This window comes from Heterocephalus glaber, unplaced genomic scaffold (genome assembly GCF_053883595.1).
Source record: "Heterocephalus glaber isolate CG9 unplaced genomic scaffold, H.glaber_assembly_v1.0 deba00000331, whole genome shotgun sequence".
Taxonomy (NCBI): Eukaryota; Metazoa; Chordata; class Mammalia; order Rodentia; family Bathyergidae; genus Heterocephalus; species Heterocephalus glaber.
The window spans coordinates 27,085,543-27,106,243 of NW_028258142.1; the positions used below are offsets into that span (position 1 = coordinate 27,085,543).

General features: G+C 34.2%; 1 long non-coding RNA gene across 1 annotated transcript in view; it reads left to right on the forward strand.

Moving 5' to 3' along the window:
- LOC147830071 (uncharacterized) overlaps positions 1-14,841 on the forward strand; it is a 31,385-nt gene extending 16,544 nt beyond the window's left edge. Inside the window, exons 2-3 of the long non-coding RNA XR_015443455.1 lie at positions 5,736-5,842; positions 14,646-14,841. This is a non-coding gene — a long non-coding RNA (uncharacterized LOC147830071). The remainder of the gene's footprint in view (positions 1-5,735; positions 5,843-14,645) is intronic.
- Positions 14,842-20,701: the final 5,860 nt, after the last annotated feature.

Below are 20,701 nucleotides of genomic sequence, written 5' to 3' on the forward strand. Positions count from 1 at the left end.
TAGCAGAGGGACAAGAAAAAATAATATTCTTCCTTCATATTGTCTACAGAAAGTAATTATCTCAGTTAATAACTAAGGACTTGTTACTGGAGGCGATAAAAATATCTCCAGCCTGATACAGTAGCATATTTGTTCTTTTTTCCCTGAACATCTGCTTGATTTAATTTTTAGTAAAATGTAGAGGAAAAAAATTTACACTGCATGATTTCTTTGCTTGTTTCCTTTGCTGTCCAGTTGTATAACCTTGGGTAAGTTATTTTATTTCTGTAGGATTCTAATTCCCCACTAATTAAATAAAGGAGCTTATTGTGGTTTAGGTATAGTTTGAATGTGTTTCCCAAAGGTCCAGATACTAGAAGGCTGGTCTGCAGTGTAGTGGTTTTGAGATAGTAGAACCTTTAAGAGAGTGATATAATTGAAATAATTAGGTCATGGGACACTGCTTTTGGATGAAGGTAAGTATTCTGTGATGGGCTTTATTTCCCACAAGAACTCATTTTATATAGACAGCAAACTTGACCTCTCTCCAGTCTCTTGCTTCCTGTCTTGTCATGTGATCTCTTCTGCATGTGCTCCCACCATTATGATACCATTTAACACAAGGCCTTCACTAACTCCAAGGTGACACTGGTGCCATGTCTTCAAATTTTGTATTAACAAGTATTTTATCATTGTGACCAATGATATGAGAAAGTCAAATTAAAGGAGGAATGGTTTATTTTGGCTCATGGTTTCAGATAATTCAGTCCATGATAGACTGACTTTAAGGCAGAAACTCCATAGTGCAAGAGCAAGTGGAGGAAATCTGCTCACTTCATGGCAGTAAGAAGCAGAGAGGAGAAAAAAAGCCATCGAGGAAGAGGTTAGGGAGCAGATACAGTCCCCAAGGCCATGCACCCATGGCAATTCTTTCAAGCAAACCCTACCTCTTAAATTTTCATCCCTTCCCAGTAATATCATCAGGTTATGATCTCATCAATAGAAAAATCCACTGATTAAGTCAAAGCTTCCATGGTTCAGTTACCTTCCAAAAGCTCCATCTCTGAACACAAGGACCTTGGGAGTACATTTTAGATCTGTACCATAACAAACTTCTAGAACTGTAAGTTCATAAAACTCTTTTCCTTACAAGTTACCAAGCCCTGTGTATGTTGTTATAGCAATACAAGGTGGACTAATACAGGATTCAACTAAGGGTTATCTAAGACCCCTTCCTTCTCTGAGTTTCTAGATTCTGTGTCACCATATGTAGAGGATGGAGGGCAACATCTCACATAGATATGCTAAATCTGCCACTGTAAAGCTTATATGATGTTGTGTGGTTGCCACTAAAATTTTCATGTTGGGAGAGCTCTGTGGACATGTTATTTTCTGTTTATAAATAGCTAGGGGTTTCAGTTTTTTGGCAATAAAGCAGATCCAATTTCCTGGTGAGGAGCATGAATTAATAGATTTATGAGGCCCTTCTTGTTTCAATTATACTCTTAGCAATGGTCCAAGATTTTGCCTGAGTTTTCTTTATTTAATATTTATTTTTATATTTCTATTTACAGTAGTGCAATTTCAGAACTTTTCTGATAGTCATAAATGTATTATTTCCTCTGTGGTAGTTACCGTACAAGGACAGTATTTTTCCAGGTGTTTGTTCTCCAGATTACTTTAGCTTATTTTCTTTATACTTCCAACAATTCTCACTAGGCTACCAGAGTTTCTATGGTACTTCTTTGCTCAAAATATTTAGTGGTTAAATTATAAAATTGGCATATCAGAGCTTAATAGGTTTGTTGAGTAAATAAGGTCAATTTCTTCATTTTATAGTCAATAAAACTGAGGATCATAGAAATCGTATAGGTTAAGGTCACTGTATTAGCCTGACTTTCTTTAAAAACAGAGCCTGAGGGAAGCCTTTAATAATAATGTCTTTTTGTGAGGGAAAATCTAGCATAGTGAAACTGTGAAGAAGGGTAAGTGATGGACTCTATTGCACCCAAAGATCTACAAGAGATAAGCATTTATATATTTCATTGCACTTCAGGTACAGATGTTCACTTACGGTGCTACCTTGGTTCACCAGCTTAATCCATTCCACAATTCTGGGGAAGATGTCTGTATTCTTATTCATCACCAATGCAGAGTTTGCATGAACAGAAGAAAAATTTTTCTGGACACTTCTGTTCACAAACTAAATTGTTCATGAACAGAAGCGTTCATGAACTGAGGTATTACTATAAATCACATGCATAAGGAAATTAGTACCTAAGCACTTAAATAAGGTCAGAAAATACCCTAGCCAGTCATATAAAATCAACTTCTATTCTAAGCATTCAAAATTCGATAATTAAAGCAAATTCATGAAAAGCATATATAGTTGGAATTATATGAATATTATACAATTTTGTTGTGTATATTTGCCTATTTCATTGTACAAATTGGATATCGTGGGATGGATCCAGCAGATAGATTCCAGGCTCTTGTGTATGATGAGCAAAGAATTGTAAAGCATGCATCCAATTGTAAATGAAAAACAGCTGCATTTATCGAAGATCATAGAAAGATGTGCTCAGGGAAATTCCATGTCAAAAATATGTGGCATGAACAGAAAAGTGACAGAGGATGACAGGAAAGCACACAGCACCCAGATTAATCAGTCTTTCAGATTTTAAAGGATGTGGACCCCACCCAGCTGCCTCTCATTGGGTCTCTAGGTAAGATTGACACAAATGGTTGACAGGGTGCTGAATCATCTCAAGTGTTTTAGACAAGCAACTGTGTCCCAGAATTCACTCTGATTTAATATGTATGAGATGCAGCCCATATTTATGAACCTTCAATAAGGTTAGAGTAGGTTACTGAAAGTCAGGCCAGGAGATTTAATATACATGTGCTCTGGCCTGGAGCTATAGGGATTTCCTGGGTCCTATTTTATTTCTGCTTTTCTTAGTATAGTGGAAGGAGAAATGACCCTGGGGTGTTGCCAAATTCAAGAGGGTAGAAGGGAGTGGTCTCCCCAGCCCCGAGTGTGCTACCTGTCCTAAGTCCACATATTTTATACAAAATTCCTCTCTGTAAAATGGTGTAAAATTTTTCCTAAAAATATAGACTAAAGTGAATGCCAGCCAAGCCAACGAAAGCTTCAGGCTCTCAATTACACTCTCTGCAGATTAATATTGGACAGGCATCTCACCATGGGTGGTTTCATCATCACAAAACTAATAGAAACATCTTCTCTAGTGGTCTTCAGCTGTACCTCCTAAAGAATAGAAGATCGGCCCCAGATAACAGTGTAAGAAACACCTTTCCTCTAACAACACTCCTTTTTTGTCCACTGAAAGGCACATGTATTATATGACCCTAAAATAGCCTTTTAGAACATAGTTTCAAAATTACTAACTATGGTAGGCATAATGGTAGAAAAAGAAATGTACCAGGAGACGGTACAGATTTTAGGAAGATCTCCTTTCAGGTCCTATTTCTATTGTGCTGAGGAAATCTCAGAATAAGTTTACAACTACCATAAGAACAAAAAATTTACAGAAACTATTTCTGCCTTATTTAAATTTGTATAATCAGGCAATTTAGTAGTATTCTAAATATATAAAACTGCGATATTGATCCTGATATGAGAAAGAACTGCTGGGTGAGATGGCCTGAGAAGGATGTGTGGGATTTGCCTTGAATAATGACCACAGCGAGGTAAGTGTGGAAAGTTTCTGACATCAGTCACATGGGAATGTGGCTTGGCCTTGGGCAGTTCAGAAACTAAATAATGGATCTTGAATAACCAATGAGATAAAAATTATATGTACAGCATACATTCATAATAGCAATAAAATATATAAAATTAGTACATATAAACCCAACTAGAAATGATAAAAAATACAGAATTGCAGAAAACAAAAGATCTTTACTGAAGAATGTAAAGGAAGATTTGATTAAGACAGAAATAGAGAGGGGGAAGAAGAGGGAGATCAAGAAAAGTTCCTATATTGAAAGAATTTAATGTAGGGATGGTAGGTCTCGCCAAATTCATCTATAGATAGAATGCTAATGAATATCACAAAAAGAACTTTCTAAGCATAAACAAGTTCATTTGAAAAAGAATAACAAAGTATTTCTCTTGTTCAATTTACTATCAAACCTCATTATAAGCTAGAATAACATAAAAGGGTGATATTGGTGCATAATCTACACATTTACCATGATACAATTGAGCATAAAACAGAGACACGGATACCAAAAAATGCAATTTATGATAACAATAAAATTTAAAATCAGAAGTGAGGGCTTCAGTACAGCTTAGTGGTAGAGAATGTGTTCAGCACCCATTAGGCCCTGGGTTTGATCTCTAGCAGCAGTTAATTATAAAAAATCAAATAATATCAGTAGTGATATGACAAACTACTCAACATATAGTTTTACTACACTCAGTCATCCATTCAGGAAAAGAAGTTATGCACCTATCTGTATGATGCCATGCACAAAAGTAAAGTCAAATATATTGAGTAATTTAAAATCTAAAATGAACAAAAAGAAAATATAATGGAATATGTTATAAGGAGCTTTTCTAAACAAAAAATATGGGAATCAAAAAAATTGATATATAAAATGTTTAAATGTGTAAAAATTTAAACATGAACTTTTTATCAAAGACTGACATCCGTATGTAATAGAGAACAATATCAAATTAAAGAAAATAAAAAATAAACCAGCAACTAAATGAACAGCAAATTTTCAAAAGAAGATACCATAAAATGAGTAATAAGATGCTCAGCCTCATTACAAATCCAGAACATCCAGCACATCCCTTACAGAAGTGAGTTAGCATGCTTTGTCCATTGCCTTGTCAGAAATTTCCAAGATTGCGCTGGAGATTTAGCTCAGTGGTTCTGCCTCCTGCCTCGCAAGCACAAGGACCCAAGTTCAATCCCCGGTACCAAAAAAAAAAATTAAAAATAAAAAAATTTCAAGATCGACCAGGCATGTTAGTGTATATCCATAATCTTAACACCCTGAGAGGTTGAGGCAGGACAATTGCAAGTTGAAGGCCTGCCTGGACAATTTAGTGACTTAGTGAGATCTTGTCAAAATAAGAAAAACTAAAAAAGGGTAGGGATCCAGCTCAGTGTGAAGATCCTTAATTCAGTGCCCAGTATTGGAAAAAGTAAAAGGTTGATCCAATCCATAAGAAACGAGGGGTTGGAAAGGTGCTCACTCTCGTTTTTTATTTGTGGCATGCCTGAGACACACAGAAAGCACCCCGAGGATTTCTCATGTTTCCTTACAGGCAGAAACAACCCACCCAACCCCTGAAAAGGTAGTTGTTTTCCTGATTCCTGACAACTAATATTATTTTTGCCAGTTTTGTTTTTTTGGAGAGGATTCTGTTTGTTTTATTTTGGTTTTTGTTTTGTTTTGTTTTATTTTTTGAGACAGGGCCTCACTATGTTGTTCACACTAGACTTGAATTCAATTTGAGCCCACCCTGGTCTCGAACTCACACCAATTCTCCTGCCTCACCTTCCTGATTCCTGGAACTACAGAGGTGCATCACCATGCCTGTCCAACTTTGTCATTTTATATAAAGATGTGGTGTGCTCTATTATTTTTTATATCTGACTCCTTAGCTCAACATTATAATTTTGTGCCATTTTCAGTTTAAGGTTTTTCAGTCTCCTGTGTCCACCCACTGAACATATCAGATTGTATTTACCCACATATGCCTTTTCCCCCCATAGGTTTATTGGTACTAAGCACAGAGAATCAACAACTGGGATCTCATCTTACTAAAAAGCTTCTGCACACCAAGAGAAACCTCCAACAGAGCTAAGAGACAACCTACAATGTGAGAAACTTTTACATACTCTCAAAAGTCTCCTTAAGCTCCTCCTCTGGTGAGAACATGCATACAACTACTGTTAGGTAGTTGGCTAAAAGTTTTGCATGTATTCTAGAGAAGATATTGTCAGACTTTTCTCAAAAATGATTTTAGCAATTTCCACTTCTACCTGTGATATGTGAGAGTTCAGTTCACTCTATCTTAGTGCTAATGCAGGGTAATATTACTCCTTTTCATTTGCCCATTTGGGTGGTTATTTATTATTATTTATTTATCACTATGATTTAACTTGCATTTTCAAGATAACTAATAAAATTTAGCACCTTTTTATAGGGTTAAGGGGCTTTGAAATATCTTTGTGAAGTGTCTATTCAAATCATTTTCCATTTTTCTATTTTTCAATATCTATAATATATAATATCATAGTACATATGCATTACGAGTATCTGCTCTCATTCTGTGGGTTGGTTTCAAATTTGTTTTAGAACTTCTTTTAACCTACCTGCAACCCAATCTGGTTACCCCTACCCTGAATTTTAAAAGTAAAAGACTCAACAAAAAATAGTCAACTATAATAAATAGACACTTCTCAAAAGAAAAAGTACAAGAGGACAATAAATACATTAAAAAGTTCAATATCTGTGACCACTAGACAAATGCAGATCAAAACAGAAATTCCATCTTAATCCAGAAAGAATGGCCATCATCAAGAAATCAAATAACAACAAATGCTGGCAAGGCTGCAAGTGAAAAAAGAAATACTTCTGCATTGTTGATGGGAATGTAAACTGCAACAACCACTGTGGAAATCAGTATGAAGATTCTTCAAAAAACTAAAACTAGAAGTTCCACTTGACCCAGATATTCCCCTTCTAGGCATCTTCCTGAAAGAGTTAAAGACATCATATTACAGTGGTACATGCACACACATGCTTATAGCAGCACAAATCTAGAAAGCAGCTATATGTCCATCAACAGATGAATGGATTAGGAAAATGTGAAATTTATGCACAATGGAATACTACCGTGCCATAAAGAAGGATAAACTTGACTCATTTGTAGGAAAGTGGCTGAATCTTAAGACTATAATATTAAGTGAAACAAATCAGATACACAAGCTTAAGTATAACATGGTTTCTCTTGTATGAGAAATCTAAAATATAAATACAGAGCAAAATAAAAAAATAGATAATAGGAAACAAGAAAATAGATCTCTTGCAAAAGAGAAGGGGACCAAGTGATGGAGGGAGGAGGTAGAAAGAAGGAAAAGGGATGAAAACAGCAGATGTGTTATGTACACGTACTAACTCCCCACAAGGAATATAATCATGTGTAATACAAATATGTACCAATAAAAATAAAAAATTTTTAATACAAAATAGAATATATTGTTTAAAGAACAATTATTTATTTTACCATACTTCAATTTATCCTATTTTTTTTCTTTTATGGTTAGTACTTTTGATGTCTTAATAAGACATCTACTTACTACAAGTTGACACAAATGCTCGGAGATATTTTGACTCATTCAGTTTTTTTCAAAGCAACAAATATATAAAATTAGCAAGATATCAAATGTAGTAAGACATAAATGATTCAGAAGATTAAAGCAGTAACCACAAATACAATTTTTCAATGAAAGTTAGTGCTTTATTATGACATAATGTTGGTAGGAGAGGCTGTATCAGTTCCAGTTAGCATTATAACAATTAAGTCCACAACATTTATAAATGAAATCCATTGTCATTTGACCATAAAACAGAGAACTACAATGAACAAGCAGATAAATGCATAGGTAAATTCATAAAAATACTTTAGGATATGTTCAGACTAATAGTTATTACCTTGACAACTAACAAGACATGCTCATCACTGTGTAGAATAAAAATAAAGGACTTAATGAATGCAGTCTCTCTTCAGTGTTAAAATGAAAATTGTTCCTCAGCTTCTCCAGTATGCATTGAATAGTTTGTTCTCTGTCTCATTGTAAGCACTTAATATCTTTTCAAAAATTTCCTCTTCCTTATTTTCTTGGATTAAAAACATAAATAGGATGTAAGAAGAACTTTATTAAAAGATCGAGGGGTTTTTTTCCCCTTCTTTTCTTCCTAATTCTTGGTGATGTTTTTGTATGGAGAGTTTAGATTTATATAGTTCTAAGAGATTTTAAACTTTTATACTACTCATCCTTCTAAAACATCCATGCAATATGAAAGCCGGTTCTGCCTCTATGACAATTTGCCAAGCCTTCCGCTATAGGGAACATAATCATCTGGCTCTGTTTTTTATTTTGACTAAATAAAATATGATGACTATAAACATTACTTTAAAATCACTGAAGCAAACTAGGAAAATTGTTTCACTTTATGTCAGTTTTATTTTCTATAATTCCTTTTATTACTCCAACTTATTAAATGATGATAGTAAAGTGTTATAAAATTAAATATGTTAAGTGTCTTATGAAGGAAGATGGGTTCCACTATTTCCTAAGGGTTTGGAAAGAAAGTATATTGATTTGCTTTATTTCCTATGCATTGTATTTCTTGCATTCACCCTCTTTTAAAAAAAGACAAATTCTGTTTTACTATTTGATATTTGCCATGGAAATAGCTCCTAACTGCTCTGCATTTCATTAGCCTCCTATACCTCTATTCATCCTAGATACTTTCAATTTTTTCTTTGTGTATCTATTTGTCATTATGTTTCCATTTGCTCAGTAACCCTCAGTGGATCACTATTATTGTGGGATATATTTAAAATGTCTTCATCGACCTTCTTTGGTCTTTTAAAAACTAGACTGAGCTTGCTTTCTTAACTAACACCTTGCATTAATCTTTATGGCAACTACTGGTCTTCAAATACACATATAGTCTCACTTTTAAAAATTAATTTTATTAGTACATTATAGGTATACAATATGCTGACTTTCATTATTGGGAGTTTGTACCTTTACATAACACATCTTGCTTCTTATTTTTTCCCCATTCCCCCGCTCTCTGTTCAACCCCTCCACTCCTCCCTATTTAAGGAATAAATATGAGAAAAGGAAAAATTGGAAACAAAGTCTTTGTATATAGTCCCACTTTTAACCCACATTCAAAGGACTTACTCTTTTCTAGACATTCTATTTTCCTTTATCATTTTACTGTCTATATCTTTCAAAGTCAACCTCTGTTTTACATGCCATTTTATTTTTTAAATTTTTAATTTCATTAGTACACGTTTGCATTACATAATTATTTCATTCCTTGTAGGAGTTAATACCTGTATGAAACACATCTCAATTCTTTTTTCTTCTCTCACTCCACCTCCCTTCATCTCCTGATCCCTGTCCCATTTGAAAAAAGATCTATCTCCCTACTTCCTATTGCCTAACATTTATTTTGCTCTTTATTAGTCACTCTTATGCAAAGACAAAAGACCTCATTGAATACATGGGTCTTGTCATAAAATGTGACGTCTACCAAATCCACCTACCCATCTATTCATTTAATAACATATTAAGAACCTTCTATAACATTAACCTGGGTAATAAACTAAATCTGTGCTCTAATAAAGTTTGCATTCTGTTCTGGAAAGACAGAAAATAAACAAATATACATATAAATTTGTAATTTCACATATAATAAGCAGTATGAAAAATAAAGCAGAGTAAGGCATGTCAGAGAATGACAGTAAAAGTATGTGTATCGTTTCATGATCAGAGATCAGGGAAGACTTCTGCATGTGTGTGCCCATGTTTACAGCAGCACAATTCATAATAGCTGAATTTGGAAGCAGTCTATATTCTTAGCAAGAGATGAATGGATACAAATATGTGGTAGATGGGCACAATGGAGTACTATTTAGCCATAAAGGAAGATAAATTTGGATTATTTGTAGGAAAAATGGATGCACCTTGAAACCATAATACTAAGTGAAATAAACTAGATGCACAAGATTAAAAAGCAAAATAAAAAAAGTAATGATAGGGAAAAGGAAGATAGACTCTATGGAGATGGGAAGCTCTTTTGGGATAAAAGGAATGGGGAAGATGGGGAAGAAAAGGTTAAGCAAAAATAATTAAGATGTGCTATGTATATGTACTACTTCCCCAAGCTGATTAAATTACTATATATCATAAAATATACCAATATCAAAGAACAGTAAAATACCTAAATGTGCTATAGATAATACTCTTAAAAGAGAATATGTAGAGAATGATGAACTTTGTAAATTGTCTTCTGATGATGAAAATAACAAAGACATTTCATGGCCAGGGAATAAAAGAATTTCTAATTTTGGCAAAAACTAAATCTCAAAAATTTAATTATAATAAATGAATATATAAATATTGAGTGAATGAATGAGATAGTCCATCACTCTTACAATGATTAAATATTAGTCAGGAATTAATACATGCACAGAAATAAGCATGGAAACTAGGATATGAAGCCAATCAGTATCAAAGTTTTGACGTACTATCTTGGTTTGTATTTGTCCCAAATTCAGCATTTTTCACTTGACTATAGCACAAATGTGCTAAAATGAGAGGTATTTATTTTTATATTTAAATCAGTCTTTCATTTTTTTAGTATAAAATGTTTCTCTATTGGCAGATCTATATTTTAAGTATATCCAAAATGACTTAATTTAACTTTCAAAAGGAGTCCTTTATGTGATTCTTTATGAAACTTGAGACTATGTTTTATGGGACCAAGATGTTTGAACGATAACAGTTTCTGAAATTACATCATTAGAAGTCATTGAAAAGAGATTCTGAAAGCAATTTGAGAGAATTTTTAGAAATCAGAGAATTAGAGGCATTTTTAGTATCTCCTATATTTCTTCTTGTTCCTTTCATTTTGATATTGAGTCACCAGGCTTGCTCACATCCTGAATTAATTTCTTTTCAATTCTCTTCTATGTTGCAGCTATCTGTACAATTGTTAATACGTCATTACTTCATCTCTGTTTTTCAGCTGACTGAACAGAGAGTGAATGACTCTTTGTGGGACCAACTTGTTAGCCTACATATGCTTTGATCTCTTAGCTGGAAAAACATTAACTGATGCCCAACGTTGTAATTACAGTTTGCAGTCCTGATTCTGTGGCGTGCTGGTTACATATTGTTATCCTCCTATACTTCCCCTTTTGGGCTATTTTTTCTTCCTAAAAGATATCCTCTAGCTGCATCTTATTGTAATACTTGTCTTCTCTGTGTAGGAAAATGAATAATTTTGATCACAACTTTATTTCCTAATAAGGTGAAAAAACCCATGGAGAATGTGTGTGTAAATCATATCTAGAACTGTTTGTTTTTAAAGCTATATCTGCCACAGGTTTAATATTTGTGCAGAACTATAAACTGTCCCCCATAAAATGATGTATGTATAAGTTTGGGCTCATTCTTGAGAGTAAAACTACAGACTAATTGATTATAAATATTTATGGAATACACTCATAATCCATTGACCATCTGTCTTCTAGATTGCATTTTTAGTAACTGACTCATACAAGCAATTCCTCCCAAATTCAGCAATATGTTTAAATAATATTTAATAATATTTTTTACTTCTAAAACTGTTAAAGACTCAAACATTTTATGGTCTTTTTTTCTTATATGCTGATTAATTAATATATAAAAAACAAGAGAATTTTGTGTAATGTAGTTTGTGTAGAATAAGAAACAGACTATTCCTGTCATTGAGAAGACTAAACTCTAAATGGGGAAATAATATTTAAAGAAGTTATAAAATTATGTATCGCTACATTAGTAAGTGAAAAAGCACGTGATTCAGATTCTCAACAGTGTGAGGAAGTCAAGGTTAGGAATAGGTTACATAAGGTCAGGCTTATCTGGTAACACTTCAGAGAGCAGGGAGATCTAAAATTTTACTTGACTGAAATGTAAGATCCGTGAAGGCAGACAGTGATTATAATGGTAGAGAGCATATGGTTACATACAAAAACAGTAAAGAAATAAATCAAGAATGAACAGGGATGATAAAGAGAGAAACTGTGATTTGAAGATTATATACTAAAATGATAAGACAGTTGAAGTCAACTGATGGGAAAGTTTAATTGCCAGACATTAAAATTTTCTATTTAGTCAAATAATAAGATATAGTTTAAAGTAACCTAATAGGGAAAATGTAGATGTTGCATTGTAAAAGTGCACATTATTTCTACCTGGACATTTTGAGTGTAATATAGTACTGAGTAAAGAAAGATGTTTTCTAATCACCTGAATGAGATGCAAGCATAAAGAATATCTAAAATGAGAATGAAGACAAAGTACAGATTTGAGCATTTAATAAAGCAATAATAAAAATAAACACAGACCGTGCCACTAAATATTTGAAGAAATGAGAATGAATTGAATTATCTTGATCATTAATTAAATTTACTATAATATGTCTGTATTCTTTGGTTTTTGAAAAAGTTTGTACTCTTTCTTATTTGGAGGAAGGTTTTCAGAGGTTATATGCATCTAGCAGTACAATGAAAATACGTAGAATTGCAAAAACTGAAATATGTTTGATGGATAAAGATTAATTTTTGTTCACTCTTTCATTTAATGTGGCATAGATGTCTATATTCACCACACATCTCATCTGCTGCCTTACATTTTCCACTTTCTATATAATTAGATCAGTGTAATGTGACCAGTTATGAACAATGGACTCTACCAGCAACATGTCATGTGTCACTTCTGGGTCAAGACAGTTAAGAATACAAGAAGTGATCAAAAAGTACAGTAAATGTTTAATTTTTTTAACATTTATTACAGTGAAAGACATTGCCATTGATGCCCCCAAGATACTCCTTCTTGCTTTGAATACACTTAACTCATCATTCTTACTACTTTCTAAAGCATTTCTGGAAGTCCTCTTTCATGAGTATCTTTAGTTGTGCTGCTGTGGCTGCCTCAATATCCTGGATTGATTAAAAATGATTACTTTTATGATCATGTTTACATTAAGGACAAGCCACAAGTTGCATGGTACCAAATATGATAAATAAGGTTGATGAGGACACACCTTAATATTCTTATGACACTACCTTCCTGTTGGATGGCATTTGGCAGCACCAATCATCATATATTTTATCTCACATTTTAAAGACATTTATGAAAGAGAACTTCCAGAACTGCTTCAGAGAGCAGCAAGAACAATAAGACAATTGTGCTCAAAGTGAGGTGGCGTATTTTGAGGGGGATTAATGCTAATGTGTCTTTTATTGTAATACTGTAATAATTTTTAAAATTTTTTAAATTCACCATGTATTTTTTATTACACCTCATACATGTGATCCTTCCATTCTTCCTTTCCCCTTTGGTGAACTTTGGGAGCCACATGCTGAAATGAGAACAAGGCCCGATGAAGAAAGCATGGATCTGCAAGTCACTAGATGGATAAAAGAACTTCAGTGGCTTTATGAACAAGAAATAAGCTCTTCTTGTGCCAAACCAAGAGTTTGAATATCATGACTGATGGGCTAAATCAGACTTGTATGCCTTGCAAGCTAAAAATAATTTTTTAATGTTTTTAAATGATTGGAGAAAGAAAATCAAAAGCAAATTAATAGGATATGTGTTATGGTTTATATTTAGGTGTCCCCCCAAATCTCATAGGAGGTGACTGTTTCATGAATGCGTGATAGTCACCAGTGGATTAGTCTCTGATGAGTTTATAGCTAAATGTGATGATAAGAGGTGAAGCCTGGTTGGAATGGGTGGATGGGTCACTAAGGGGATGGCCTGGAAGGGTATCTCTCCCTTCTTCCTCCCTTGATCCCTCTCTGCTTTCTGTCTGCCATGCCCTTAGCAACCAACCCTCCTTTGCCATGCCCCTCTGCCATACCACCCAGCCTTGGAGCTGGTGGAATAAGAACTGAAACCTCTACAAACTAAGACAAAATAAACCTTTCCTCCTTGGAGTTGTTGGTGTCAGATATTGTGCGTCAGCAATAAGAGAGTAACTAAGACAGATTTTGGTACTGGAGTGGGGCCATTGCTGTGAAGTTACCTCACCATGTTGTACAGAAGCCTTTGGACCTGGCTTGTGGATGGGGTCTGGAAAGGTCTGTGGATGCCAACTGGAGAATCAGCCCTAGAATACTGTGATCCAAGCTTGATGGGAGAGTTTGGTTGAAGCTCAGAAGATCAGAATGTTGACAGTAATGCAGCCAGAAAGACCAGGCTTAGGAGGTATCAGTAGGAAAAAAAAAGTTTCACTTCTTCAGAGGAGCTCCAGTCTTCTCTATTGCCTTTGGAGATCCATCTCCAGGATTCCAGGGCAGACTTTTAAATCTTCCAATGCAGATCTTTGGCTTCCTGATATGGACTCACACTCTGAAGTGTGAAACTTTGCAATGGACTTACATTCACTATGCAGTCTCTCCAGTGAACTCCAGGTCGTCGACTTTTGACTGGATCCTTCAGATCTTCAGAAACCTCTTTTGCATTCTTTTACCACTGACTCTGCAGGTGGCCATTGTAAGCCTACCTTGTAAATCCTTATACAGAATGAAATATACATAATATTAAACTGATAAAGATTTTGCACTGAGACAATGTGATACATGAAATTTTATGAAATTCAATTTCAGTATCCACAAATAAAGTCTTATTGAAACACATTCATTTGTTTATGTATTAGGTATGGCACCATTTGTGCTACAAGGATAATTGAGTATCATGACAATAGCTATCTGGTGCAGAAACTCTGAAATATTTGAAGTCTAGCTCTTTATAGAACCTTTTTGGAGTCATTGACTCTATCTTCTATGCACATGTGAGATGGGTCCTTTGCATTCTTTTTATTAGCTGATTCCTGCCTTCCCCCAACAACAGTAGAAAAGACAAGACTTGAAAAATGACCCAAAGTGAACAAATATAATGATGACTGCAAGGATACTGGAATAAAATTTGAAGTTCAAGAGATTGAAGAAGATATATGCCAGGTATTTCTAACTGGTGGGGGCTAAGTATAGCCATTGTGCAACATGTGCTAAGAGAAGTCAAGAGAAAAGCCAGGAATTCCAAGGAGAGGGAAAAACATAGCCTCCTCCTCTCCTTACCCTTTGATATTTCCCCTCTTCTTGCTTCCAGGCATCCATACTTCTTTTTCTCACATTCCACAAAATTCTCTTTCCTCTTTATTTTCAAAACTCTACCATTAATTTATTGGCCTGCTTACTTGAGCTGGTGTGAATGAATTTCTGTTACTTTGAAAGAAAAAGGGCATCCACAGATCTCAAGAAACTTGTAATTAAAATTTCCAGAATGCTCTCATCAATAGATAATAAAGGAAAGCTTAGTGAAAGGGGGCAATCGTAATAGAGACAGAAACAACATCCTACAAATATTCTAGTTCATTTGCAAAGTTTCAAATATACTCTGCAAGGTTTAAGATAATTTTATAAGCATTGTGCTTCATATTTCCTTTGTAACTTGAAATATTAAATAGATTTCCTACATGTAATGACAAAGGGGTTTGAATCTCTAATCCATTATTTATTTTATGAATGACTTTGTAGAATAATTTAAGCTGGTAAATTTCTAATGCTAAGTTTCATCCTAAGTTAAATGGGAGCAATATTTCATAAGTCTAACAAGCAGAATTACTTTAACTTGAAATTCAGAAAGTCCTCTGATCTATTATAAATAAAATTGCATGGACATATATATTTTCATATTTTCCTGGCTTTCACCAGAATGGTAAAGGAGTCCATGATCCAAAGCAAGGTTAAGAAATATTAACATAAAGAATTATCATCAATATCAACAAAAAAGGATACATGAAAACTTATTATAATTCACGGTATGCTGAATGTGTTCACTTATCATTCCCCTTTATCATTTATTCAAACTTCTTCCCTATTTAAGCTTTATTTTCCCAACTATGTTACAATCCCCCAAAGGTAGAGACTATCATATTTGTTTGTGTGCTTTCTGTTGTACTTGAAGTACAGTAGAAAAGAAATATTTATTAGATCAATTGTAAAAAATGAGTGATTCTATGATTATTTTCTATATCAAATAATTCTATTTTACTTTTCATGTTTTACTTTAATTATCTTTTTTTTTACAATTCTGGGGATTAAATATGTGAGGCAGGTTCTCTTCCACTGAGCTATATATTCCTTGTCCCCATGTTTCAGTGTTTTTTATACAGAATAATAGATTCATTTAAGTTTAGAAACATAAATCCTCTACTGGGTCCCTCCACCTGTTAATTTGTCCTTGTAATAAATACTCCTCATTTAACAACCTACCTATTTAACAACTGGAAGGACTTATGACTCAGGGGTGCTGTTCAGACTTGCAACCTGCAGCTCAGATTTACAGCCTAGTTTTCTTTTGTACAGTCCTATATATCTTGTTTATATAGCCTAGATTTTTGTACAGTATACCTTGTTTACACAGTATTATAATTTTTGTTGATTGCACTGTATAGTACATTACTGTAGTTTTATGTTCTCATACATTATAGTACTGCATATAAATTATGCAAATAAAAGCAAAGTCATCAAGTTGGAGTTTCCTTTGACAAATTCCTTGTTCTGAACATTGTAATGTATATACTATATACAATTTTACATTTAGCAACTAATTCATTTAATGACCTAGTCACAGGAACAGAACTCAGTCGTTAAAGAAGGAATATCTGCATTTCAAAAATACTTGTGTCCTGAGATTGACAAGAATCTCTTTGCCCAAATAATCTTAAAACCTATTATTCTCCAAAACTATAAAACGTCTCCGGAAATATGGAAAGAAGCTTCAGCAGTTAGATCTCTTTTGATTGGTATCTATGATAGTTGCTATGATTTGGATTTTGTGACCATTAATCCTAATACCTTGATTTCATCAGATTAAGAAATGCCTAGGTATTAGTAAAGCACACTCCTGTGGGTGACTGAGTGGATCATGGGTATTTGTATACTATATATGGTCTTTTGCCCACTCCTCTCTGGCACTGTTCCCTGCTCTGCTTTCCAGCCACAATAAACTAATCTTCTTTGTTCTTCTGTGCCTTTCTGCAATGACGTTTGCAAACCATGGACTGAATCCCAGATATCATGATCCAAATTAAACCTGTGCTCCTTCAAGTTGTGGGTGTCAGTTGTTGTGTTTAAGTGACAGGAAAGCTAATTAATACAGATATGGTCAAGCTTGACCTCCAAAAGTTCAAATGCTGAAAGTTTGACCCCCAACATGATGGTATGCAGATGATGAGAACTTTTAGAGATGATTAGATCATGGGGGCACCACTCAGGGAAGAGATTTATGTGGTTCTTACAAGTTTGAGTTAATTCTTTTGAGAGTGTGTTGTTACAAAGGAGAGAAAGTGTCCTGGGCATGTAGCTCAGTGATAGAGCTCTTGCCTAGCATGCCTGAGACCTTAGGTTCAATCTCCAGCACCACCAAAAGAGTGAACTTCTCCCCTCCCCAGTCTCTTGCTTCCTTTCTCACCCATGATTTCTTCCTCACTCACTGCTCACCTTCTTACATATGTTGCTGCCATATGATGTCATCCACCATGTTGTGACACAATCAGAGAGTCTCTATATCTCTGCCAGAAGTTATGCTGCTTGAGCTTCCTGGCCACCAGAATCACGAATTAAATTAACCTCTTTTCATTACAAATCACCCAACTACTGGTATTTTGTTGCAGCAAGAAAGAACAGACAGACAATTGCATCCTCCTTTAAAACCTTCAGAGTCTTTTTGCTGAGTTATTTCCCTCAGAAATGCTGTATCTGCCCTGTCACTGCCAAAAATCCCCTAGCCACTCTGATGCCTCTGACCTGCTTCCTTCCCATCGTGGACCTTTTCTGCTACCAGATCCCTGTTTGGTTGCTGAGCAACGAGTCTTGGGAGGCAGTTTTACTGTACATGTGCTTTCCCTCAGATAGATGATTTATGTTTTTCTTTCAGCCGCAACTTGAATCTAATTGTTTTTAATATTCCCAACTATATCTGTGAATCTTGGGCTTTGACAAACTATTGCAGTACATAAGCCTAGAGATTTTTACTCTTGACGTAGGTCTGATTGCTTCTCTAGGAAGCCTTCTTTTTGATGTCTCCCATAATTTCTTCCTTTCTCATTAAATGTTGGCACCAGTTTCACTGTCAAGCTGTCAAATTTTCTCAAATTGACATTATGGAATGTCCATTGTTAACCTAGTTATTTAATTGCAGATTGCATCACAAGTACTGAAATAGTTACATTTAAGAATCACACTTTATATATTGACTTTTACTTTAGATTTTGTGTGATATCCTTCATGTCTTCTAGACTTAGGGGAAGAATGTCAATAATAAAAATTCACTGGTGACTTAACTTTTTCCTCTAACCATTCATCAGTTAGTTACAAAATGCTTGAGCTTAGTTCAGAGACTTTTCTGAACAACTGAATTATATCAAAAGCTAAGTACATTTGTATTTCCTCCAAGTAAATTAATGTTAAAACCAAATTTTAAATTATTATGTGATGTAATAGTTAGGCAAAGTACCCTGATCTAGTCATCTCTCATTGTATATATGTAATGAAATGTCACACTACACCATAGAAATAGGCACACTGTATACTGATTAAAATTTTTTACATTTAAAAACTAAAAGAACTAATGAAATTAATAATCATTTAAAAATATAACTACTTTTTTTAAAAGGTGAAAACAAATCACCTACCACTGAAGTTATTTTAACTAAAAAAAAAGAGGATATTGACTATCTCACATTAGGGTGTAAACTCTTCTATGCTATTCCTAAATCAAGCTATGAAGAGATACCACGGCTAACCTTTGAAATTGCTGATTTTTTTGAAAAAAGATAATAATTAGTGTTTATAGAAACAGATAAAATGGTTGCTTTCTTTTTTAATGCCTCGTGTATTAATATAGCCTCTGAGAACAAGTGTTATGAAAACAAGGGTTTGAAATTATAGCTTCATTTTATTTTCCAACGTTTTGACCCTATAAATTCACTTCCAGATATCCATTATAAGGTAATAATTGAAAAGGAATTAAGTTCAAGGATGACCATTACAGAGTTGTGCTCTTGAGGCTATGATTACAAACTTTAGATTTTGGCTTCCTAGCAAATGTCCCTCTCTTCCCATTGCCCTTCCAGCACCGTACAGGGTGCTTCTTCAGGCTTCTCTTGCATATTCCATAGCTCACAGGAATGAATGAGTGCTGAAGACAGTCTTCCAGTGGCTCGGTGCTAGAGTGAATATCTGGTGAGCTCTTTGCACACCGATTCCTACAGCTGCCCTGGTTCCAGTTTTTCCCAAAACTTCAGCATTTTATTCTCAGTTCTCTTTATAATTTTCCTGATAAGTTACTTAACTATCTTCCTCTTGTTTATTTACTTTGGTATGAATTTGGTAGAATCACTTTCTTTTGCCTAAAAGTATCATAGTTGATAAAGAAACTAGGATCAAATGTGCATTATAAGCACAGTCAGTCAGGGAGTTATGTGATATTTGGCATGGGTTTCAGAAACACAGCAAGGCTAAAGGAAGACAAAATTTGACTGTATCAGAGGAAAAGAATTTGGCATCCTTAGTTGAACAGGGGAGAAGCAGCCAGTCAAGTAAGCACCTGTTGTCACTTGTGATCGGTGGTCAGTCCAGGAGGGAACTCTCAACTAATTCCAAAATGATTAGGAATATCAAGAAGAATATTAGTTATTAGAATTAATATTAGAATATTAATATGAATTAATATTAGAATATTAACAAAACAAAAAAGGCATTCTGTACTCAAAATTCGTACTTTAGGACAGCACACAATAAAACCCAAGATCATTGTATGTCAGCTGCCAGAAAAACTTCTTTCTGCTTTTTGCTTCTTAGCCAAGAACATCAAAAGGCAGGTTTAGATTTTATTTTAGAGATTGGCCTCTAATTCAAAGGATATGGGGTTATAGCATTGCTTGAAAAAACAACCTTGCCAGATTTCTCATGTGAAGACTAAAAAATGATGCAAAAAAATGATCCAGAAACTAAAATGAGGAAATTCCAACCCAGAAATGGCCTTGAGTCTCTAAAGACTTAGAAATGACAGTACTACTATGTCTCCATTACTGAAGATTTATAGTAGGTTTTAAAATGGAGAGGTACAAGTCCTCCAACTTTCTTTTCCTTTTCAAGATTGCTTTGGATATTTTGAATTGTTTGCCTTTCCACATGGATTTAAGGATTTTAGCGATTTTCAGTCTTTTCTATGTATGACATAAAATTTTGATAGAGAATTTCACATGACAGGTAGATTAATTTGGGAAGTATTTCCTCTTAACAATATTAATTTTTCCAATCCATGATTATGGGATGTCTTGCCATTTATTTACATCTTTTTTTTTTTTTCAGTACTGGGGATCAAACTCAGGACCTTGAGCTTGCCAGGCAGGTGCAACACCACTGAGCTATATCCCCGACCTATTTACATCTCTAATTTCTTTCAACAGTATTTTATAATTTTCAATGTACAAGTCTTATTTTTGTTTTAAATTTTCTTAAGTATGTTATTCTTTTCTATGTTATTATAAGTGGAATTTTTTCACTTAATTCGTTTTTTGGTTATTCATTTTAAGTGTATAGAAATACAACTGATTTTTTTATATTGAGATTTTTTCCCAATCTCACTGAACCAGTTCATTAGTGCCAAAAGATTTTTCTGTGTGTGAATCCTTTAAGAATTTTTATATATATGATCATGTTATCTTCAAATAAAGACTTCTGTTTCTTCTTTTCAGGTCTGGATGCCTCTTATTTCTTTTTCTTAACTAATTAATGTTGAATAGAAGTAGCAAGAAGGGATACCCATGTCTTGTTCCTTATCACAGGGGAAATTTTCATTATTTTACTATT